This window comes from Dipodomys merriami, unplaced genomic scaffold (assembly GCF_024711535.1).
Source record: "Dipodomys merriami isolate MVZ:Mamm:240054 unplaced genomic scaffold, mDipMer1.0.p SCAF_363, whole genome shotgun sequence".
Lineage (NCBI taxonomy): Eukaryota > Metazoa > Chordata > Mammalia > Rodentia > Heteromyidae > Dipodomys > Dipodomys merriami.
In genome coordinates, this window is record NW_027205193.1 from 948864 (window position 1) to 974723 (window position 25860).

The window sequence follows — 25860 nt, forward strand, 5'->3', positions numbered from 1 at the left end:
GCATCAGTTTCAGGATGCAAGCAAAGCAATAAGTGAAGTCTGCAATTTCAGGACTTTCAGTCTCCTCCTGTGTCTCATTCTACTTTCTACCGGTTTCTCTGAGGAAAATCATCACACTGAAATAGAAAACACCCGCCAATCACCATTCTGTGATTAAGCTTAAGTGAAAACAAATTGGACTTGAGCATATGGTTATCAGCTTTGAGAGTTTCATTCTTAAAGTAGACATTTCAGAATTATTTGATAAGTGAGAAATGTCATAGAAACAAAAACCAAAACAAACAACAAGGAAAAAAACAAAAACCATGCAGAGGAAAAACAGCTTGGTAAATGTAATGAACACATTGTACAATAGAGCATAATCAAATAAGAAGAGAATATAGAAAATATAGAACAAAGAAATAATGAAACAAAAATTCTCTGTGAATTATTAAAAAAAACTATAGTAGAAGATAAAAATCCAAGGAACTCACTGTGAACAAAAGGAAATGTGAATAAACTGGAAATAAAGAGAAAAATAATCTGAGAATTAATTCAGGGTAGTCAACATTTTCCCAGCAGAAGTTTTAGAAATAAAGAAATTAGAGAAAAATCAGACTAGTAATCAAAATAATACTATAGGAAATTACTAAACCATAAGACTAGTTTAAAAAGGTACACAGATGTCCAGTAAATAGCTCATAAAATTTTCTAAGAAAAGAAGCTCCAAGAAAAAGAATGGTCCTGGTTTCAACAGAAAAACTGCACCAATAAGAATGGCTTCAGAATTCTGAGAAGTTGTGTCCAAACCAAGCCATCAATCAAGCATGAGGTACAAATAAAGATAGTTCAAGCCTTTTAAGAGTGTAAGAACTTTCCCAGGCACCTTCCTGGAAAGATACAGGTGACTAAGACTCCAAGTACACAAAAGCAGAAAGTTTACAGGGAGATATTTACATCTGCCTTTGAAACAAGTTAAGATAGGCATGGGAAAATGTAAAGACACATAGGAATACCTACAGGCCACAACCAATGCCAAAAATAGGTTCATGTACGAGTAGATTACTGTATTGATTAATTTAGAAAGGTTATCGACAGCCCTTCAATAGGCCTATTACAGATTATGGGAATGAAGAGAAATAGGTATATGGAAAATCAAGTGCCAAAAAGAGGAAAATATTAATTCCAGGACTTTTTATTAAGTATAAAAAAGCTGGGTGCAAGTGGCTCATATCTATAATTCCACATCTCAGTAGGCTCAGATGGGAGAATGGCAATTCAGAGCCAGGCTGGACAGGAAGTCTATGAGACTCTTATTTTCAGTTTACCCCCAAAATTAAAAAAATCCAGTAGCTGAGTTGTAGCTCAAGTATTAGATAGATAAAAGCTAAGGGACAGTGCCATGGGCCTGAGTTCAAGACACACACACACACACACACACACACACACACACACACACACACACACACACACACACGTACATAAGAAAAAATCTTATATATTTTGGTTCAAGCAGTATTTGTGAAGTTTGTTATAACTGCAAACCTTAGTGATTTAATAAACACCTGTTTAATTATTTTATAATAAATATAATAGGAGGATATTTGGGACTGCTGAATATGAGATGTTACAAACATACATTCTCAACCAACAAACCAGTTATCAGTTCATACTAAACATTTAAAAATCAAGAAGTAACCATATATGAACAGAGCTGGAAGTATCACATGAAGATATGTACTAGTAGAAATGGGACTGGAGTAGACTGAGCTGAGGAGAATGGAGAATGATACTAGAGGGTACTGGCTTTTATATTTTCCTCTTCAATTTACATGATTCTAAAACTCTGCTTACAAAATACTCCTATCAATGATTATTTTTTTAAGATATCAAACAATATACTCTAAAATTATGTTCTCTCTTGAGGCAAAAAGGGGAATAGAAGGACAGATACAAAGTCTGGGAAAGATATATAGAGAAAGTGAAGGAAAAGCAAAGGAGACGTTGCATGGAGTTCCATAAAACATCTCAGAAAGCAGTTTTTTTCAAAATGTGTCTTAATGAAATGGAAAAGAGGTAATCAAAGTAATTTAACCTGATTGCTAATTACTGTCTCCGCAATGAGCTAATTGTTGTACCGTATTTGTAAATAAGAAATAAGTATCAGGAAAATATAACTTAATTACTTAGACTGTACATATTCTTCCACTCCCCCTTCAAAACACTAATTCAGCCCACTTCATCTGCAAAATGTCCACAAGCCTCCTGTCTCCCCACCCATCCTAGGCAAATTCTTCAGTGAATTCCAGGATCCTAATGATATCCCAGGCTCAAGCTCTTTAGCAGCCCATTACATTAAGGTACATTGGTTGGCTTGCAATACCTGCCAGCTTCGCCTCAGGATGAATCATTTGTTTCATGCCTATCCTTGTTTTCTTACGTGGTCCTTCCCCTGACCCAGTCCGGCTAAGTTCTTTCCTTTCCTTTCTGTACTATCTGCATTCTCCTCCTGTCATACTTCATACTTCACTCGAAAATGCCTTCCCTGAATATTACACAATACTCAGATTTCATCCCGCTACAATGAGTCTCATGAACACCATCCTTACCTTGTAGTTAGGATCTAGCTGAACATACTGCTTTTAAGATTTATTTATTATCTTTAAATACTTGAAGCTTTTAGATTATGTTTTGAAAGTGTTTCTTTGTGTGTACTGGTATTGCGGCTTGGACTTAGGGCCTTACACTGACTTGGATTTTTCACTAAAGCCTGGGGGCTCTACCACTTGAGCCATAGCTCCATTTCTAGTCTTGTTCTCTAACTTTGTGTTGTTGACAACTATTTTCATTTCCATTACAATTGTAACAGGAAACATATTGAACTCAATATTCTATAATATATATGCCCAGGATTTTGCACATGCCCCGTCACACTCTACCACTGAACTACATTGCTAGTCCCAGGTAATGCTTTCTTATTAACTACTTTAAAACAATTCATAAAAGACAGTATATTTTATCACATGTAGCTTACACTCAGGTATGGTGGTTGATTGATTGGCACACTTTAAACACACTGAATAAACATCTTATCCTTATAAAGCTTTCAAATTCATTAACTATTAGCCTTCATGTCATTTCACAGTCAATTTTCATCTTTATAACCTAAATTTGGTCTTTTTCACACATCAGCATATGTTAACCTACAGCATAGTTTTATAATTTAGAAGGATATAGGTTACCACATACAAAATGTTTTAAGATTATGTAGCTGTATATGATTATTTAAATTCTCACTTATTTTTCTTTATAGTTTATGTTTTATTCCATTTTCAATTAAAATTAAACAGAATTAAAATTAAATGAAATTGTCCCAGTTTCTGGTGCCTCACACCTGTAATCCTAGCTATTCAAGAGGCTGAGATCTGAGGATCAGCTCAAAATCAGTCCAGTCTAGAAAGCTCATGAGACTCTTATCTACAATCAACCAGTAAAAAGCCAGAAATGAAGCCATGGCTCAAGTGATAGGGTGCCAGCCTTGATGGAAAAAACTCAGAGAAAATGCTCAGGACTGGCTCATGATGCTCTCTCTCTCTCTTTCTCTCTCTCTCTCTCTCTCTCTCTCTCTCTCTCTCTCTCTCTCTCTCTCTCTCACACACACACACACACACACACACACACACACACACACACATAGACACACTCTCACAAATAATAATTAAATAGGATTGGGATTGAGAATATGATGAAACACATGTATGACATCCATGTTCCCTCAATTTTAATATTATAGTAACAAATATATCTGAAGAGTTTGGAGTTAGAGAGGAGTATTACAGTGGGGAAAGGAAATGTGGAAAGTGCTTTGGTTCAATTGTGGAAAATCTCTGTCCAGCAGAACAAACATGAGCGCCAATCAGAACTGATTATTCCAGTCTTCAGGGAGGTTTTATTCTCATTCTCCTTTTCTAGCTCTATATGTCAAGGACACACAGAGGAGCTACAGCTTCTTATTCTATACTAGATAAATTAAAATATCTGTCATTTAGAAAACCTCCATGTGAAAGCCCAGTCTCCAGGCAACAGGTTGTCAAGAGCCACAACTGCCTTACTCAGAAAAGCTTTGTCCTAACTCAAAAGAAGTGCTTTTGTCTCCACTAATGGAAAATTGTATAGCTATATGAAAGGAAAAACATAAGCCAAATTGAACAGGTTTGCATGAATAGAGAAGATTTATACCCCTTTAAAAGGACAATTAAAAACCAAGTTCTACTTGTCAACAAGCCCACTTCTAGTGTTGCAAGTCTCCTTGCTTGTCATAGATTTCACTATTACAGTTATCGTAGGACAGTTTTGTTTTGTCCCACTTTCCCTGCAAACTTCCCCAACAATCGCCTTTAGTCAAAAGCATATTTGGCACAGAGAGTTTGTGAAAATGTATGTTAAGGCTTCCTGCCAAGGAAATGCTATAGAACAGGTGTTATCAGTCAGGAGGTGGAAGGAAAAGAAGGACAGGAACAGGCAGAGTGCAAGGAAGAAATGACCCCAAAACAGAGATCTCATGATTCATGCTGTTACCACCACCTGGCCCAGCAAGAAGCAGCCCCTGCCCAAGCACCCACCTCACAGGATTTTACAGATCCACTGTCCTGCCTGCTGTTGCTTTCTGCTTTTCTTCTTCCTCTTCTAATTAACACTGTCTTGTGACTTTTGGCTATATTCTCTATACCAACTATATGAGAAATCAAGGAAAGTTTTGTTTTTTGTTTTTGTTTTTGGTGGGTTTCTTTTTGCAAATTTGTTTGAACTCTTTTAAAGCGCAAAAATCATGTTTGGACTATTAAAATTCCTATTCACTATGAAAGGTGTTATATGTCTGATAAGCGGTTACCAATTTCTAGATAGTTCATTTAGACTCTTACAGTAAAAGGAATAATCCAAGGTGTACTTTACCTATGAGAATTTCAGACTTACAATTAAAATACAGAGGGTGATGGATTTGCTAAACACAGTTGGGTGGAATTTTGAAGATATTTAAAATGCCTTTGGGGTTCAAATTTGATTTGGCTTATGATTTTTTTTCCTGGACAAGATATAGAGTAGAACTACATGGTTGTAGAGATCAAACATTATCGAGTATGTGGAACAAATGTTGATCATGAAGTTGTGCAATGGCAGGTTGCTATGAAAACATAGCCAAATGTTCCACTAGTTTCCAGAAAAGCTGGCAATAGGGTGGCTATGTGATAACATACTTTAAAGGGATAACCCCAGAAAGATGTCATGAAAACATGTTTACAATTGAGAACTTTATAGGAAGACAAGGTCCATCTTGGGATTAACCCAATCTTTCCACTACCTAATAATATAACAATTTTAAAATAATATTGGGATTTTTAAACTTCATTGACATGTTTAAAAAAACTTCTCGCTAAATGGTATTTTAACAAAAAAAATAAAAGGAATTAAATGTATACTCTTACTACATTATTTTGCAATGTCTGATTAATGTATTTATGACCATTTCATATTTCCCTGTATGCAAATAAACTTCTGTAATGTCTTTGCTCATCTCTTTTCTAGAGTTAAATGAATAAGCATTAGATATATTGGTTATATTTTTAGCTAAAGATAATTTGCTACACTTTTAATTTTCTCCAAATCATTTGCTTGCTTAAAGATATTTTATTGACATTTAATTTCTTATTTACAAGTTGTGTAAGAGTTGAATTTCATATTAACTTTCCATGGTGGAGACTTTCATAGTAAATCTAAAAGAAAAGAGGAACTTTGCTTTTTGTGGCTATTAATCAGAAAAAGAAAATTACTCACAAATCGGGAACCTCTATTGGGCTAACAAGCCCATTCTTTTACACTTGACATTAGGATTGTGTGCTATTAATATGGAGAGCCTGCTTTATACAAATTATTGAATTAGATCATGAGAAAGTGAGGTAAATAGACCATATCTGTGATCACAGAGGCCTTATATTCTAGGAATATACTTTACTTACATTGGTATAAAGGAAGAAGAATGTACTGCTTTCTTGGATATAATACACAGTAGCAGGTCACTGTGAAAATTTCAACAACCTATCCTGAACTCTGTTTAACTCCCACTGCTTGCAGTTGTATCCAAATTTCTACATGTGGATTATCAGAGCATGTCTTCCTCTTCCTTAATCCTTTAGATACCACTGCTCTCTATCATAAACAATATGGTTCAGATATCATGAACTACTTATCATTCTTTCATCTTCTATAGCCACATAGCTCCAAGAGCAATGATTCCTAGGCTGCCTTTGAACTCAGTCTGATTTCTCAAACTGTAGACCATACCATTCACACAGTTACAATCATCATTTCTGCTGGTTTGCCTGTATTATTGACTGAATTCCTCTGGAATATAAAATTTGATACATATTTTTGCCATCGTGCCCTCTATTTAAGTTTCTGGTACTTAATGATGCTCACTAAGTATTTATCAAATGAATGGGTAAATTGCTTCCACTGCTGTTTTCTAAGAGAAATGAGATTTTCCTAATTATTTTATCTCATGATCTTTCATGTCAACAGTAGTAACCCAAATTATCTCAATCACACAATCTATAACTGATTATACTGATTAAAATCTCTTTAAGAGTAATTATACAAGATTTACTTTCCTTATTTAATATTATAATACAAAAAAATCTGCTAGCAATATCTAATTATCATTTTTTCCAAATCCACATTAACTTTAAACTCGACCACTATTGTGATGAATTTACATAAGTTAATTTATATAATTGCTTACCACAGTATATGGCTTAGAGTGAATCTTCAATAATGGCGGCTATATAGTACAGCTGGTGGGTGAGTTGACAGTGATGACAATGAGCACATATAATTGTTACAAATAAATTATATGGATGGAATATATTCAAGTTAAACAGACAGCAAGTTTTTTCAAACTATAGGAATAGCATAGCCAGATGTCTTCTTTACAAGTCATATTGTTATTTGCCTTGTTTGATTAAGCATAAGAGCAAACTGGCATTGGGGAAAAGAATATGCAATATAACTGTGTGATGTTTCCAAGGCTTTATAAACTGTGGAATCCATCTCTCAATGACCAACTAGGCAAAAATAAACAATTGACACTTGAATGATTGTTTTTGACAAAAACAGCCCTTACAGAGAGGAAGGGGTCTATCACCTTCCATTTTTCTCTAACTGTTCAAATGGATTTACAAATATTTGTTAAAGGTCACCAATAGGGGGCTTACCTGGGGTCACATGAATGAGGCACTATACCATCAAAAGCTATTTCCAATGTCCAGCAGGGAGATCTAAAGCAGAGTAACAAAGACAGCTGTGACAAAGCTGACATGAAGTATTCTGGAAAAAGTGAAATCAATTGTGACATTTTTCATTTATTTGTAAATGCCTCTTTGGCAGTACACTCACTCAAAGCGACAATTCCTTCTTCCAGCAGAGGGGTGGTGATGGGAGTACAGAGGATTCCTGACAGCTACTTTAATGAGATTCTGCATTAGAGCCATTCCAACACTTTCTCCCAACAAGGAGCTTGCCCTTCATTTCCAATATCATAACGCAGTAATTTAGAAAATGTTATCTCTATGAAAATCTAGACCAGTCAGTCCTTAATAGCTGTTGCCCAGCTTATTTTCCCAGTATCTTTCAATTAGAGGGAAACATTCTAAAGGAAGTGTCTAAATAAATGTCAACCCGACAGGCCAATTATCTCCTCTCATTATAAGACCACAATTTTTGTTAAAAGCACTAATAAGGTTGTATCTACATAACTCAAGACATATTCTCTAGTAGCCAAAGTTTTCTTGAAAATACATGGAAGGACAATTTGTGCTCTTACATTGACTTGATTTTTATCATTTATGTTCCCAAGGAAAAAACGAATTATTGGCAAGATGAAATTTCACTGGTCTCTTTAATTTGATCAACTCCAAATTAAAGCAATCTAAAGTTTCTGCTTTATTTAGTCAATATTCTTTGATCATAGTCTAAGTAGTTGGTGCTTTGCAATCAAAATGAACTCAAGCTACTACTTAAAAAGTGCAATTTTTATTGTGCAGGGAAAATGAAATCTAATCTACAGCTTGGCTCTGCACTTATTGCCTATTACTCAACCAAGAGATATTTGTTGAACATTTAAACTCATCTAATTGTATATGGCAATGCATTCCCTGTCACAATGGTACCTGTTCACAGGCCACAAAAGAAGAAATAATAAAGAGAACTTGTCGAAACAAGAAGTTTCCTTAAATAAATAAATATATATACATATGAGTGTGTGTGTGTGTGTGTGTGTGTGTGTGTGTGTGTGTGTGTGTGTGTGTGTGTGTGTGTGTGTGTGTATACTAGTAGGGTACCAGTGTCTGGCTCATGCTTTCATGCTTGTAATATCAGGAGGCTGGGAGGTGAGGAGATCATGGTTCAATGTCCATGAGATCTTTTCTCCAACCAAGAAGGCTGGAAGCAGAGCTTTGGTTCATGTGGTAGAGTGCTATCCTTGAGCAAAAGTACTCAGGGACAGTGACCCAGCCCTGAGTTCAAGCACCATGACCAGAAGAAACAAAATGTAAAGTATTCACTGTATCAAAAATAATATTTTACTGTATAAAAACATAAAAGTGTAATTTTACTGGATAAAATTGTTAAGTAGGAATATATCATCCTGGGTCACAGCAAACTATAAAGAATTGGCAGGTATTTTATCTGAAACTCTATTTTGATCAAAACAAACATTGCTCTATAAAGAAAAAAAAACAAGAGAAGTAGTAACAGTGGTAGGGATAAAGAAAAATTGTCTGTTAGGAAACCATCATGACCTTTAGTTCTATCTCTTCCACTAACAGGTAACTCAGGATTTTATCGCCAAAAAAGCGGGACTATCTGGGTGCTGGTTGCACCTAACTTGTAATCAGAATGTTGAGATCTAAGGATTGTAATTTGAAGCCAGCATGGGCAGGAGACTCTTTTCTCCAATTAACCACCAGAAAATCTGCCTTGCTTCCAGTTGTATATAAAATAATACATATATTATTAGTTCATTTTGAAACCGCATAGCATCCCAAATATTAAACCACAAAACACTATATCTCAAGGCTATATTTAGGTCAAATGTTTCTTTTGTTCTCTATAATTTGAAATATTTTATAGACTAAGCAGATTGGCAAAAATGCTTTACTTTCTCTTGCAAATTAAATATGCTCTCAGTTATATTTAAGTGATCTTAGAAGAACTTTACAAATAAATACACATAAAAATTTAATAGCATAACTCATCACTGAATTTTTTTCAGAAGTATTAATTTGTTCTAGTTCTTAGAGAAGCATACATATTTTTCTACAGTGTATATATAAGCACATATATACATAGATATAAGCATTTGCATGTGTTTGCTTTTTAAAATTATTGCCAAGCATATGGTGTTTCAAAGCGAAGAAAAATGTGCATTTTAATATCCAACTACAACCACATGATTTTCTAATGATTGATTTCTCCAAAGTAGTATTTCCTATATGTCTAGATTACGATTTTGCTTCTGAAAAGTCTTCTCTCTTCTGTAAGCAATAATGTCCTTGGTCAGAAGACACTGGGGAAACTTTGGAACGATGCTTTATTGTCAATCACACAGTTGGAATGAGGTTACCTGGAATGTGTTCCAAGATCTGCTGTGGAGTTTTAAAGTGGTATGCTCTGTTCTCACCATGCTCCAATGGGATAATTTATACCTGTTTCTTTCCAATCTCTATGTTATTTGTCTTGTTTCTCCCTCTTTCCATACACTCTGCGATTTCTGTATAATATTTCAGAATATACAGGTTCCCCCGGCATTTTTCTGGCAAAGGAGGAAGATTGAACTGCCTCTGATGGGTATCTGTAATTGTCATGGCATGTTTAATGTGACAGGCTTCTTGAAAAGCCACTAAAACTACAGGACCAAGTGACTGGAAAGGTCAAAACTAAAAGGCTTCAGTGAAGACAGGTCTGCTCTCAGAATAGATCAGGTTAAGCAATGGGGGGAAGGGAGAATCAAGTTCATTTTCTTTCAGTATGATTTGGGAAACCTCAGTGTGGATTTAGTGTCCCTTCTGCTAGTGGATAAGCACCTGAGAACACTGTTGAGTCTTTTCTTCCTTATCCCTTCAGAATTCAAGAAATAATTGGATTTTATTGCAATGGCAGTATTCTTCCAAAAGGTCTTTTGGCCTCCTACGTCAAGAGGTTGTTGAATTCTAGTCATCTCCTTCCATTTAGTACTAAAATATTTCTAAGATTGACTTCTTAATGATGGTAAAGGTGTGACAGAGCTGGAAATGTTATTAGCTGTGTTTGGTGGGGATATCTCTGTTTCTGGATCACTTACTGCTCCTCAGAATGCCTGGATCCTGAGTCCTACTTTGTAAACTCTGCTGCTATCAGTATCTGACCAAGCTTAGTGGTAGTCAGTAACATTAAGAAAGCATTCACAAAAGCTGTGATATCTTCTTGAACATCACCTGGAACTTTGACCAACTTTTCTGATTTCATTTCCACTTGGCAAAAGATTAGAACTTTTATATCCTAGAAGTCCATCTGCATATTTTATTTTGTGTGGGTCCTGGCGCTTGAACTCAGGGCTTTACATGCTTGCTTGGCATTTTCACTAAAGGTTAGGATTTACCATTTGAGCCATAACTCTGCTTCTGGCTTTTTGCTGATTAATTTGGAGATAGTCCTGTGGACTTTCCTACTCAGGCTGGCTGTGAATCATAAGAATCAAATCTCAGCCTCCTGAGTAGCTAGGATTACAGTTATGAGCCACCAGGGGCTGCCTAGATTTTCAGCATGGGCCCTCATATCTGATTTCTACTCTGATTACAGGTGCATAAGAACAGACATCCTCTTTACATCATTCCTTATCCCTATCCACTGCAATGCTGAGGAAGATTTCCACAAACTACAAATTTAATAGATGTCCAATGCATTGAAATAAATAACAAATGAAAGCATTATTATTCTATGTATTCTTATTTTACTAAAACTACCATTTTAATGATTCCACCTACATTTTGAAACATTAAAGTTGCAACCAGTACAATGAAAAATTGTATTTCCAAGGTATAAAATCAATACTGATTTTTAAAGTTCTAGGAATATTTAAGAGAAATTTAATATTTTAAAATTATTTGTAGAGGTAAGACTTCATTTCTTGCAAATCTCGTTTTATCTATAGAAATATATGAGCTGTCCTAAAAACCATAGTATTCCAATCATAAATATTATACAACATTATATCACAATATGGACAGGTAATCTTGAGACCTAAAGAGCAATAATGACTATCCACATACTCTACAGGGAGTCTAAACATTAATAGTATTACTCATAAAAATCCATACTTCAAAGGCTACAAAGCAGAATCAAATCTACCCAAAAGAAAAACAAAACCAAATAAATCATCTTACTTACAACCTTATTATTTCACCTCTGATTCTTAAATAATTGAAATCATCTCCCTAGATCAAGCAAACTATTCTTACCTGCAAATAGATGACAAAAAGTTCTGAAATACAAAGAGTACTAATTCTCAATGAATTATCAGGAGCAGGAGCTCCTGGTAAATTCTACTCTCAACATACCTTCCAATTTTATTTTGAAGAAGAGAAGGAAGGCATCAGGGAAGCGGTCTTTATCCACTTTTTATTTGCTGATGATAGGATGAAGTGTAGTGCCCCTTCACAATTTTGCAGGAATGAAAAGATAGTCCCACTCTCACAATAAACCAATACTTGAGTGATGATCAAATTTCTGGGCTCCATGTTATGAAAAATAAAACTGAAAGAATCCCCCAAAAAGCTACAAATATTTATGGGGAAAATGACTGAAAGAACAAACACAAAAGATGTAATTAAACTGCCAAAAAATACTGAAGAGAACCACACAGCTTACGCACAAAAACAGAGCCAACTTTGTTTCCCCTTACCATCCCTTCCGATCTCCCCTCCTATCCCGTCGTCCCTCCCTCCTCCCCCCACCCACCACGCGCCAAAGTTGTAAAATTCGTTTTTCAACATAACGTCTTGTACATCTCATTGCTGCAATGGGTCCACTTGTATCCCTATTTAAACAATTTGTTTTTTTCCCTTCCCCTCCCCAAATTATACTAACATCAAATATAGTGAAAACAGGGGTTATACCATTGGGGAGGGACATACAAAGCAACAAGGAAATATTTATACATATGTTAGAAACAATAGCAAGCAAGAAAAAACCATTTGAGTCCTTACCTTAGGGTTCATTTCACCTAACATCAACTTATCTGACCTTTTCTGCTTGTCTCAGACATATACTAGTTATTGCAAATAAGGGAAACCATGGGACCTACAGAATCCCATAGACTCCACGCCCAAACTACTCAAGCTGATTCAAAACTTTTGCAAAGTAGCAGGGTATAAAATTAACCCCCAAAAATCAATGGCTTTTCTGTATGCCAACAGTGAGAAAAGTGTGGCTGAAATTAGGAAAGCAACTCCATTTGTAATAGCCCCACAAAAAATTAAATACCTAGGAATTAACTTTACCAAAGAAGTGAAGGACCTCTATGATGAAAACTTTAAAATCTTGAAAAAGAAAATCAACCCAGAATTTAAAAATTGGCAAAACCTCCCATGCTTCCTGATTTGGAAAGAATAACATCATGAAAATGGCAATACTTCCCAAGGCTATCTACAAATTCAATGCGATACCTATCAAAATTCCAACCTCATTCTTCAAGGAAATATAAGAGGCAATCCAAAAATTCATATGGAACAATAAAAGACCCCGAATAGCAAAAACGCTCCTCAACGGAAACAACACTGCTGGAGGAATATCAATAACAAATTTCAAACTCTACTATAAAGCCATAGTAATCAAAACAGCTTGGTATTGGCATAAGAACAGACCTCAGGACCAATGGAATAGAATTGAAAACCCAGAAATGAACCTAAGGACCTATAGCCATCTAATCTTCGATAAGGGAGCTAAAACAATAGAATGGAAGAAAGACAGCCTCTTCAGTAAATGGTGCTGGCAAAATTGGTTAACTACTTGTAGAAAACTTAAGCTAGATCCTTATATATCACCCTGCACCAGAATCCACTCCAAGTGGATCAAAGACCTCGAAGTCAAAGCAGACACTCTGAAAACATTACAGGATGGCATAGGAGAAATCCTAGGCCTCCTTGGCTCAGGCCGAAATTTTCTGAATAGAGACCCGGAAACACAACAAATCTAAGAAAGGTTGGACAAATGGGATTGCATGAAATTGCAGAGCTTCTGCATGGCAAAGGACATAGCTAGCAAGATCAATAGAAAGCCCACGGATTGGGAGAAGATCTTCACTAGCCATACAACGGACAAGAGTCTCATAGCTAAAATATACTTGGAACTCAAAAAATTAAATCGCCAACAACAAATCCTCAAAGAAACAACTGCCCAATAAATAAGTGGGCGAAAGACTTAAAGAGAAACTTCTCTGAAGAAGAAAGAAGGATGGCCAATAAACACATGAAGAAATGCTCAACATCCCTAGCCATAAAAGAAATGCAAATCAAAACAACATTGAGATACCATCTCACTCCAGTTAGAATGGCAAAAATCAAGAACTCTAACAACAACAGATGCTGGAGGGGATGTGGACAGAAGGGAACCTTACTTCATTGTTGGTGGGAATGTAAACTTGCTCAACCACTTTGGAAAGCAGTATGGAGGTTCCTCAAAAGACTTCACATAGATCTCCCCTATGATCCAGCAATCCCACTTTGGGGCATTTACCCAAATGTTTACAAACAAGACCACACTAAAGCTACCAGCACAACTATGTTTATTGCAGCATTATTTACTATAGCTAAGATATGGAACCAACCCAGATGCCCCTCAGTAGATGAATGGATCAAGAAAATGTGGTATATATACACAATGGAATTCTATGCCTCCATCAGAAAGAATGACATTGCCCCATTTGTTAGGAAATGGAAAAACTTGGAAAAAATTATATTAAGTGAAGTAAGCCAGGCCCAAAGAAACATAGGTCCCATGGTTTCCCCTATTTGCAATATCTAGTATATGTATGAGTCAAGCGGAAAAGGTCAGATAATGTGATGTTAGGAAAATGAACCCTTAGATGTGTATTTTAATGTTTTTTTCTTTCATGCATGTGTTTCTAACGCATTTATAAGATTATTTCTTTGTTGCTTTGTATGTTCCTCCTCTACAGTATAACCCCTGCTTTCACTATATTTGATGTCAGTATAACTTGTGGAGGAGATGAGGAAAAACAAGTCGTTTAAGGATACAGGTGGACCTGTTGCAACAATGAGAAGTACAAGTTGTCATGTGGAAAATGAGCTTTACAACATCAGTGGGGGGGGAGGATTAGGGGGGGAGCGGGGAGGCTGGGAAGGGATGTGAAGGGTAAACAAAGGAGGAGGCTGCAATGCTTGGTAAGAAATGTATACATTATCCTGCCCATGTAATTGTAACCCCTCTGTACAATATGTTCACAAATAAAATAAAATAAAATAAAAAAGGAAAAAAAAAAACAAAAAAAAAACAGAAACAAAAAAGACAGATCCAAAGTATGATTACAAAACCAAAAACCAAATATGTTTGTGGATACACAAGCAAGTTTCTTTTTAGGGACACTAATGGAAACAACTATGGTGCTTTTTTTTTTTATATAGCTTATTGATTCATTTAATTCTTCTTAATACCTGTAATATTTTCTTTTTGTCAAATCACATGATTCTGTGCAAGTATGTTCATACTTCTTCCATTCAGCATCTTAGGTCACATGTCCTACTTTCTGTAGAGAAAAATTTTTGCTAAAGAAAAAATATGAAACACCCATCCCCTCATATCTGAATTTCAATTTGTCTATTCAGAGTGGCAAAGTTTTCTGTAACAGTTCAAATAGTACAGGTGTTTGGTTTCCCAAACTGCATGGTCTTTGCTTTATTAATCAGCTTTGATACTGCATCATGAAACAGCCAAACATTAGATACAAATAAATGAATACAGCAGTTACATTAAGCTTTATCGTATGCTAGGCATTGGTGGCTCATATATGAAATTCAAGATATTCAGGAGGCTGAATTCTAGAGGATCACACTTAAAGGACAGCCTAGGCATAAAAGTCTGGGAAACTCAATTTCTAAAATAATCAGCAAAAGGCTGACCCGAAAATTTAGATGGTAGAGTATCAGCCAGGGAAGCAAAGCTGATAAGCACAAGGCCGAATTCAAACTGAGAAAACCTCTATCTACAAAGACAAATAGTGTGACCAATTTGTCCTGGCCTCCAGCTAGGTCGACATTAACAAGTGATGAATCTCATTTTAAGGAGATCCTGACACCAAGCAAAATTTTGATAGACACATTCTGAAATCCCTAAACCTTAAGAATACTTATATTTTAATATAATTTCAAGCATATGTGATATTAATATTGCCTATTATTTTATATTATCCAGGAAATTCCTTTTTTAAGGCAGATTCATTGCACTCTGACATGTAGGCAAACTCTTCCTGATTTGCCTATCATTAAAAACCTTTAAGGAAAGAAATTCTGTATCACATTTTGGCAATTAAAAGCTTAATTGCATTTTTCTGACTTTTTAATTTTTTTAAAATTTTATTGTAAAGGTAATGTACAGAGGGGTTGTAGTTACATAAGTAAGGTAATGAGTACATTTCTTTTTTTTTTAATTGTGAAAATACCGTACAGAGGGGTTACAATTACATGGGCAAGGCAATGAGTACATTTCTTATCAAGCATTGCTGCCTCCTCCTTTGCTTCCCCATACCATCCCTTCTCATCTCCCCTTCTTCCCCCCCATCCCCTCCCCGTCCCCTTCTCCCTGTTCCTCCCTTTCCCCCCTCCCCGAAGTTGTAAAGCTCGTTTTTCGACATAACATCTTGTACATCTCATTGTTGCAATGGTACATTTCTTTTTGAACAGTGTTACCCCCTCCCTCATTTTCTTCCACTTTCCAGTTGTCTTATCTCTTTCCTATAAATCCAGGTCTTTTGCTATGACAGAAATTAGAGAACCAATGATAGCAATCAACATCATGACAACAGAAACATTGCAACAACATCCTTTCCCACTCAATCATTTAATATATCGAAAAATAGTCACAATTGTGGACACAAATGTAATTCGTTGAAATGTGGCTCTCAGTGGTTTCAGGAATACTGTAATGCGTAAGTGTTGGCAGGAGGAGGATGCAATAAACCATCAAGCAGATCCTATAAAACTAAGAAAAGCAAGGGAAGTGGTGGATGGGGAGGGATGAGGGAAAATGACGACAGTTGACACTGATAAAGATGCTCTGTATTTATTAACTACTGTTCAGTGGTAACTCCTTTATACAACTAAAGATATATATATATATATATATATGTGTGTGTGTGTGTATATATATGTATATATATATGTTTTATGTGCAATTACATAGTAATCAATATCTGCTTTAAAAACTGACAGTGCTCTATATTTGTTCCATGAAAGTTTAAAAAGTAAGTCAGTTATTCTAATTCTTATAACAAGTAATGATATGAGTTAATATATAGTGATTAACATACACTGGGGAATTTGCCAAGTGTTAAACATTGGTTAGACCATTCATCATCAAATCAATTCAAAGTTATACAGGTATTATTAGTATGCTTTGAACACAAGGATGAAGAAACTGAGTCAGGAAGACTTATGCAGCATTCCAAAGTCACACAGCTAGTTGGTAATTATCAGCGATACAAAGTAAGAGCTGACACTGTGGATCCAAAGTCTAATGAGACCTAGGCACGGGGTCTCTGTTTGCAGAGGAATGGTAGGCCACCGCATGGCCAAAGTGTCTACCCTGCAGACCCATCATGGGCAGAGTGTCATGAAGCAACAACCACAAGTGAATACAGAAGTATTTATTTACACTGTGTAGACCTGGGGCAGGCCTATCATCCCCAGCTCTTCCCCATCCTCTCATTGTCAGTTTAAAGCAACTCCCTTGTCCATTTTCTCCAATGTGCCGCATAAACACTTCCATCCTTTCCTCTGTATGACTTGAAAAACAAAAATAGAAGAAAACTATCAGTAGATTCTTCTGACATATTAAGTTATTAAACTGAGGAGCTAGTTATTAAACTGAGGTGGTAGTAAAATCATACTTAAACATAACTAAATAATATCTCACAATTTTAACATGATACTAACTAAACTCTTGAATAGCCCTACAGATCATGTTTCAAGGAGCTTTGATAACTTGAAAAAGAAATAATAAAAGGGAGAGGGGGACAGAAAGACAGATAAGAGTCACAAGGAAAGAAATAAAGAAATCAACCATACTCACAAAATTCCTTCAGTTTTCTGGGTTTTCCTATTGTTTTTGTTATTGTTGTTTCATTTTGTTTTGTTTTTGCCATTCCTGGGGCTTGAACTCAGGGCCTGGGCCCTGTTCCTGAGCCTTTCCATGCTCAAAGCTAGCACTCTACCACTTGAGCCACAGTAGTGCCACTTGTGGCTTTTTCTGTTGATGTCATACTGAGAAATTGAACCCACTCTACTCCCAAGCCACCTTCCCACCCAATTTTCTGGGGTTTTTTTTAATCGACAATAAAGTATATAACTCATTTCCTCTACTCTGCGTAACCTAAATTTCAAAACAGAAGGCGAATAAATGTTTCACAACTACATAACTAAAATAATCAGACAGACAAGATTCTGTATTCAAGCTCAAGTTAGCAATGACCTAGCAACTTAAAAATAGCAAAGCCATAAATATGAAAAGGATGCTTTCTGTCCAGATGAGATCATAAACAAGCATCAGATGATTCTCGCGGGTTAAAGTCAATTCCAATATGCACCAAAATCATATAAGAGAGGATTTTTTATTAATCAGTTTTGTATATAATTTCAAGTGCTAAGACATCACATTTCATGTCATTCCACATTCTTGCATTAGGTTCTATTTTCAAATTAAAGCCAATTTACCACATATCTTTGCCATAGGAAAGCTAAAACAACATATATGTATACAACATGTAGAAAAAGTTTCAGAATATTTCGTTTGTCAATTAGCAATGACCTTTGCTCTAGGAAAGGTTATTATAATGCAGATTCACCAAATTACACTAAAAGGATGAAATAGACGCTATGGATATAAAAATATTTATAAAGTAAAATCAAAATGTATATATACAAATGATGAGTATCTTCTATGATACGTTACCTGATCCAATCAGTATTACTATTAAGCTTTTTTTTTTTTTCAAACATAAGGACTGAACTCAGGGCCTTGGTACATACCAGGTAAGTGCTTGTCCAATGAGCTGAATCACAATCCATATTAATTACTTTTAATAAAACAAATGAATTTGTACATGATATCTTCAATTAACAAGGTTAGTTGTCTTCCAGTTAATGGTCAGTGTGATGAGATTATCAAAGCAGTTGATTTACTCTGTTTAGTCTGCTATAACAGAATTCCATAGCCCAGATAGCTAATAAACAATAGCAATGGGTTTGAACAGATTTGGTTTCTGGTGAAAGACACCTTCTGGCACATAGGAATTAGCTTTCCATGCTATCCTCACATGGCAAAAGGATGATAGATCTTTTGGAGTGTACTTAATAATAATACTCTGACTTCCTTATTCAATAACCCCCTAATTCCATCACTTTGCATTCTAAAAATCGAAAAAATTTGAATTTTAGGGGAATATAGCGCATTCAGTACATTCCTCTCATCAATTCAATGCTGAACTGAACAAAATACAGGACAAATCAGATAAATTTAAACTATAATGTAAGGGACATATAAAATGTCACTTTTGAAAAATATATTGAAAATAGGAGGGTAAGGAAAGGAAATAGAATAATGATAAGACACAATTTTTAAAACCATTCATTCATTCACTTCAACAATTTACAAAGTTAACTTTAATCTTAACATTGAAGCTTTTATCTTTGATTCAAAGAGCTAGTAGAAAATTATTTCCTTTGAAAATGCTATGATCATGTTTAAAATTATGAATCTGTATTCTAATCACACTCAACAAATGTTGGATTGAAGTATGATTGTAAGAGAAAGAGATTCATATATAAAGAGACAAAGAGATGCTTTGCTGACTCAAAGACAAAAGGACATGAGACATAATAAGCCTTTGCCTTAAAAAAAAAAATGCACCAAAAACAGAGACCTATGGCATCAAGTAAGCTATTTCTGCTTTTCTAAACTGACCAAAGTATCAAAGAGTTTATTTTGTGGCTATAATCACCTACCAAAAATGAATAATAAGAGCCGTGCACCAGTGGCTCACACCTGTAATCCTAGCTACTCAGGAGGATGAGATCTGAGGATTGTGGTTCAAAGCCAACTTAGGCAAAAAAAAAAAAAAAAAAAAAAAAATCTGTGAGACTCTTATCTCCAGTTAGCTACCAGAAAACAGGAGGTAGTACTGTGGCTCAAGTGGTAGAGCACTAGCCTTGAGCTGAAGAGCTGAGGGACAGCGGCCAGCCCCAGAGTTCAAGCCCCACAACTGACACACCCTCCCCCACAGTGTAACCCCCACTTTCACTTTATTTGATGTCAGTATAACATGTGGAGGAGATGGGGACAAACAAGTCGTTTAAGGATTCAGGTGGACCTGTTGCAACAAGGAGAACTACAAAATGTCATGTCAAAGCAAGCTTTACAATGTCGGTGGGGGGGGAGGGGGGTATGATTGGGTGGGGGGGAGGAGGGAGGCTGGGAAGGGAGGTGAAGGGTTAAACAAAGGAGGAGGCTGCAATGCTTGGTAAGAAATGTATGCATTATCCTGCCAATGTAATTGTAACCCCTCTGTACAGTATGTTCTCAAATAAAATAAAATAAAATTTAAAAATATATATATAACTAAAAATAAATAAATAATAAAAACAAGCAAATAAAACAAAATAGATAGCTCTCTAGGAAATAGCCTAATGATATAACTGCAAGACTCTAAAAAAATTAAAAGCAAACCTAATCCAAAACTATCAGACAGAAACAAATAATAAAAATTAGGACAGAAATTAATGGATTTGGAACTAAAAGCCAGAGAATCAATGAAACAAAAAGTTGGTTCATTGAAAAGATAAATAAGAATGAAAAATTCTTTGTCAAAAGGAGGGAAAATCCAGATTAATAAAAATGAGAGGTGAAAATGTGGATTTAACAACTAATCCCAGTGAAATCCAGAAGATGAAGAAAAAATACTTTGCAACTCTATGGTCAAATAAAATGGAAACTCTACAAGAAAATGATACATTATATACATTTGGCCTTCTAAATTGAACGAAAAGAATATGAAACACTTAAATAGCTCTCTAAAAGCAATGAGAAGTAAAATACTCTCCTAAAAAATGCCCAGGACCTGAAAGACTCAGCCAAATTCTACCAGACCCTTACGGAAAAACTAGCACCAATACTCCTCAATCTTTTCATGAAATAGAAAGTAAAAGAACACTATATGGAACTCAGTCTATGAAGCTAGTATTACATTCATTCCAAAACAAGACAAGAACACAACAAGAAATAGTATTACAGACCAATTCCTTTCTTGAACATAAACAAAAACTTGTAATATTTTCAAACTAAACTGAACAAAATATTAAGATGATCAATCATACACAATGATCAGGTTGGTTTCATTCCATATATGCACATTTGGTTTAACTTATGTGAAAAATGTAATACAGAATAGACACATGATCATCTATATTGATGCAGAAAAATCCTGTGGCAAAATTCAACACTTTTTAATGATAAAAGTCATAAAAGAATTATGAATAGAATGAACATATCTCAACATAATAATGACTATGTATCACAAGCCTATAAGCCTCGTATAAAGCATAGAAAATGGAATCATTTCTTTTAAAGAATAAGACAATGTGGCCACTCCTCCTACACTTATTAAATATATTAATGTGGTTGCTAGCCAGAATAATAAGGCAAGAGAAAGATATAAAAGTGATTCAAATATGGAAAAAGTCAAACTATCCTTATTTGCAGATGATAAAATTTGATATAATAAACACTCCAAAGATTTCCCAAAAGTCTCCTAGATGTGATGAACACTTTTGGCTCTGTAGTTGGATATGAGATCATCATACTAAAATCTGGAGAGAAGACAAATAGAGCTGGAGAAATGTGAATTACATGCAGAAGACTGAAGTTAGACCACCCCCACCTTGTAGGAAAGCTCCAAATGGATTAAATGTCTTAAAGCAAAGTCTGAAAATTTAAAACTACTATACGAAAGCATAGGGAAAACATTGAAAGATGCATGTATAAGTAATTATTTTCAAAACAGGCTGCGAATTGTCCAGAAAAATAAAAGCAAGAATGTACAAAGGGGACTGTATCCCCCCAAAACATGTTTTTGCTCAGGAAAAGAAAGAATTGCAGATACAAGAAACCACATACAGAATGGGAGATGTTCCTTAACTATTCAACACACAAAGGAGTAATATCCAAAAATACACATAAAACTAAAATAAACAACTGAAGAACAAAAACTACAATGAATAATTGGAAAATTAATTTGAATAGAAAGTTCTCAGGAGAAGAAATAGAAATGATTACTAAAACATGAAAAATGCTCTACAATCTTATCCATATAGGAAATTCAAATCAAAGCCATTGTAAGATTTTATCTCATCCAGCAGAATTGCAGTCATTCAGAAAACAAGTAACATGCTGGTTAAGACTAAGAAAAGTTCGTTTTTCGACATAACGTCATGCACATTTCATTGTTGCAATGGGTCCACTTGTATCATTATTTAAACGATTTGTTTTCTGCCTTCTTCTCCACAAATTATACCAACATCAAATACAGTGAAAACAGGGGTTATACCGTGGGGGAGGGACATACAAAGCAACAAAAAAAAATCATCTAATAAATATGTTAGAAACAATAGCAAGAAAGAAAAAAATTTGAGTCCTTATTTGGGGTTCCTTTTGCCTACAATCAACTTATCTGACCACTTCTGCTTGTCTCAGACATATACTAGTTATTACAAATAAGGGAAACCATGGGACCTATGTTTCTTTGGGCCTGGATAACTTCACTTAATATAATTTTTCCAAGTCTTTCCATTTCCTAACAAATGGGGCAATGTCATTCTTTCTGATGGAGGCATAGAATTCCATTATGCATATATACCACATTTTCTTGATCCATTCATTTACTGAGGGGCATCTGGGTTGGTTCCATATATTAGCTATGGTAAATAATGCTGCAATAAACATAGTTGTGCTGGTAGTTTCAGTATGGTCTTGTTGGTGATCATAACTCCTCTGTATGGTATAATCACAATAAAAAAAAGAAAGAAAAAGAAAGACTATGGAAAAAGGGATTTTCATACCATGTTTGTGGGAATGTAAACTACTACAACCACTTTGGAAATCAGTATAAAGTTTCCTCAAAAAAAAATCACAACAACCAAACAAAGATCTACCATATGACCCTGCCATTCCACTCTAAAGTAAATATACATCTGTTGTTATTAGAGTTCTTGATTATAGCCATTCTAACTGGGGTGAGGTGGTATCTCAATGTTGTTTTGATTTGCATTTCTTTTATGGCTAGGGAGGTTGAGCATTTCTTCATGTGTCTATTGGCCTTCTTTCTTTCCTCTTCAGAGAAGTTTCTCTTTAAGTCTTTAGCCCATGTATTTATTGGGCAGTTGTTTCTTTGAAGATTTGTTGTTGGGGGATTTATTTTTTTGAGTTTCAGGTATATTTTAGATATGAGACCCTTGTCCGTTGTATGGCTAGTGAAGATCTTCTTCCAATCCCTGTGCTTTCTATTGATCTTGCTAGCTATGTCCTTTGCCATGCAAAAGCTCTGCAATATCATGCAATCCCATTTGTCCAACCTTTCTTTGATTTGTTGTGCTTCTGGGTCTCTATTAAGAAAATTTCGGCCTGTTCCAAAGAGACCTAGGGTTTCTCCTATTCCATACTGTAATGTTTTCAGAGTGTCTGCTTTGACTCCAAGGTCTTTGATCCATTTGGAGTTGATTCTGGTGCAAGGTGATATATAAGGTTCTAGCTTTAGTTTTCTACAAGTAGTTAACCAATTTTGCCAGCACCATTTACTGAAGAGGCTGTCTTTCTTCCATTCTATTTTTAGCTCCCTTATCAAAGATTAGATGGCTATAGGTCTGATGCTGGAGGAGATGTGGACAGAAGGGAACCTTACTGCATTGTTGGTGGGAGTGTAAACTTGTTCAACCACTTTGGAAAGCAGTATGGAGGTTCCTCAAAAGACTCCACATAGAGCACCCCTATGACCCAGCAATCCAACAAACGAGACCACACTAAAGCTACCAACACAACTATGTTTATTGTAGCATTATTTACCATAGCTAAGATATGGAACCAACCCAGATGCCCCTCAGTAGATGAATGGATCAAGAAAATGTGGTATATAAACACAATAAAATTCTATGCCTCCATCAGAAAGAATGACATTTCCCCATTTGTTAGGAAATGGAAAGACTTGGAAAAAATTATATTAAGTGAAGTAAGCCAGGCCCAAAGAAACATAGGTCCCATGGTTTCCCTTATTTGCAATAACTAGTATATGTCTGAGTCAAGCAGAAAGGTCAGATAAGTTGATGTTAGGAAAATGAACCCTAAGATAAGTATTCAAACGTTTTTTTTCTTTCATGCTATTGTTTCTAACACATTTATAAGATTATTTCTTTGTTGCTTTGTATGTCCCTCCCCCACGGTATAACCCCTGCTTTCACTGTATTTGATGTTGTTATAATTTGCGGAGGGGAAGGGAAAAAACAAATCGTTTAAATACGGATACAGGTTGACCCATTGCAACAATGAGACGTACAAGTCGTTATGTCGAAAATGAACTTTACAACTTTGCAGGAGGAGGGTTAGGTGGGGGAGCAGGGAGAGGATGGGATGGGAAGGGGAAACAAAGGAGGAAGCTACAATGCTTGATAAGAAATGTACTCATAATTATCTTGCCCATGTAATTGTAACCCCTCTGTACAGTATTTTAACAATATAAATATAAATTAATTAATGAATAATAAAGTAAATATACAAAAGGTAGTAAAATAATTATACTAGTAATCTTTACAGAACTCTTTGAAATAATTACACTATACAATCAGCCAAGTTGCCCACAACTGATAGATGAATAAAGAAAATGTAGGATGTATATGTCATGGATATGACTTGGCCATAAAGAAAAATGAAATTATGACATTTTTCAGGAAACTACATGGAACTGAAAATCACTTATGTTCAGTGAGACAAGCATGCTCAAAAAGGCAAATATCATATTTTCATATTTTTGGGAAATATAGACCTAAAAAGAGGGAGATCCTGAGAAAAATACTAGTAATGGGGCATAAATATAAAAGGAGGGTTTTCTAGGTGGAGATCACTGGAGGGAGAAAGGATAGGATACTGAGGACTGAGAAGAATAGATGTTACATACATATACATAAATACATATACTATACATAATGAAACTCAACAATGCTGTTTGTGAGGTGAGAGAGGGAAGGGAAGAATAGAAATAGGGTAGAGAGAGTGGTTTTGCTTAAAATGTATAGTGTATATTTGTGGGTATATCACATGCACTCATACACAAATACATACATAAATAGTGCATACATTTAACAGTCAATATTTGTTATCTATGAGTGACTAAGAAAAAGCATTATTGCCCTCTTTATATTTGTCTATGTAATCTAATTTATTATAGGTAAAAACAAAACTTTTAAAAAGGATTGCTTATGGTATATCAAATTGGGTACTATAAATACAACATAGATGTTTCTACAAGTTAAAAAAACTCAACTCTAGATTTTCATCACAATGAAGGATCACATAAAATACAGTGATTTCTTAACACAGCATAACAACACTAAGCATGCATTACTGGACCATGTCCTTCTCCTACCTTAATTCTAATGCTTTGTATTAGGGTGCCTTTATTACCCAATGAAAAGTAACACTGGCTTTCATTTCTTCAAAAATTAATTCTATGCTAGGTTTTAGAAAACTAAAGTGAAGCTGTAGGTTGTGTCTTCCTTAAGACAGATAACCTTGAATCTTAAAGCTTCTGTGGCATTTTCTTGATCTTCACTAACCATGACCAGGGTAGAACAGTCTCATCTGCAAATTACTAAAAATAATCAGTTCTGAGAAGTGACCTTGGCTGGAGCAATGTTAAATTGGCCAGGAAATTTTTTTGAGGCGTCACTATTATTAACTTGCAATTTTTTCATTTCACTTTGCCACTGATGCTTGGCAGGTTATAATTTTTCATTTTCGCACATGGATGAAACTCAGTGAAGTAGAGATTATGGAGATAGTGGTGGGGAATTTTCACAAAGGGATTTCCCCCTTCAACTCCTTAATATAAGGATACAAAATGGATCTCTATTTCAGACAACTTATCAGTTGAAGATATATAACCAGACTGGTAAGATAACAGTAATAACTCAGACCACTTTTAAAGTTTTTTTCAGTGTTAACTTTTTTACAGACTTGATATTATGACTAATTCATAGCCTTGGAAACGTTTCCATTAGTGGATCTAGTTCGGGCTGAATCCTCATGATTTCAGGTGATCGTTTAGCAAGATTAAAGAAAATTTCTGTGAAAACAGGGAATATTTCTCTCATCTAGAGTTATACAGTGATAAAGATTGAAAAGAAACATGTACTAGTATGAATACATTATCATCTCAATTTCTTGGCAACTTTTTCAGTGGATCCCTCTTCTTTTCTACTGCTATAAGAGCAATGCTAATGCTACTAGATTAGTCTAGTA

General features: G+C 35.2%; 1 long non-coding RNA gene across 1 annotated transcript in view; it reads right to left on the reverse strand.

The window, feature by feature from the left end:
- Window positions 1–25860, reverse strand: part of LOC138804427 (uncharacterized) — a 100179-nt gene that overhangs the window by 19401 nt on the left and 54918 nt on the right. Inside the window, exon 2 of the long non-coding RNA XR_011365256.1 lies at window positions 7248–7310. This is a non-coding gene — a long non-coding RNA (uncharacterized lncRNA). The remainder of the gene's footprint in view (window positions 1–7247; window positions 7311–25860) is intronic.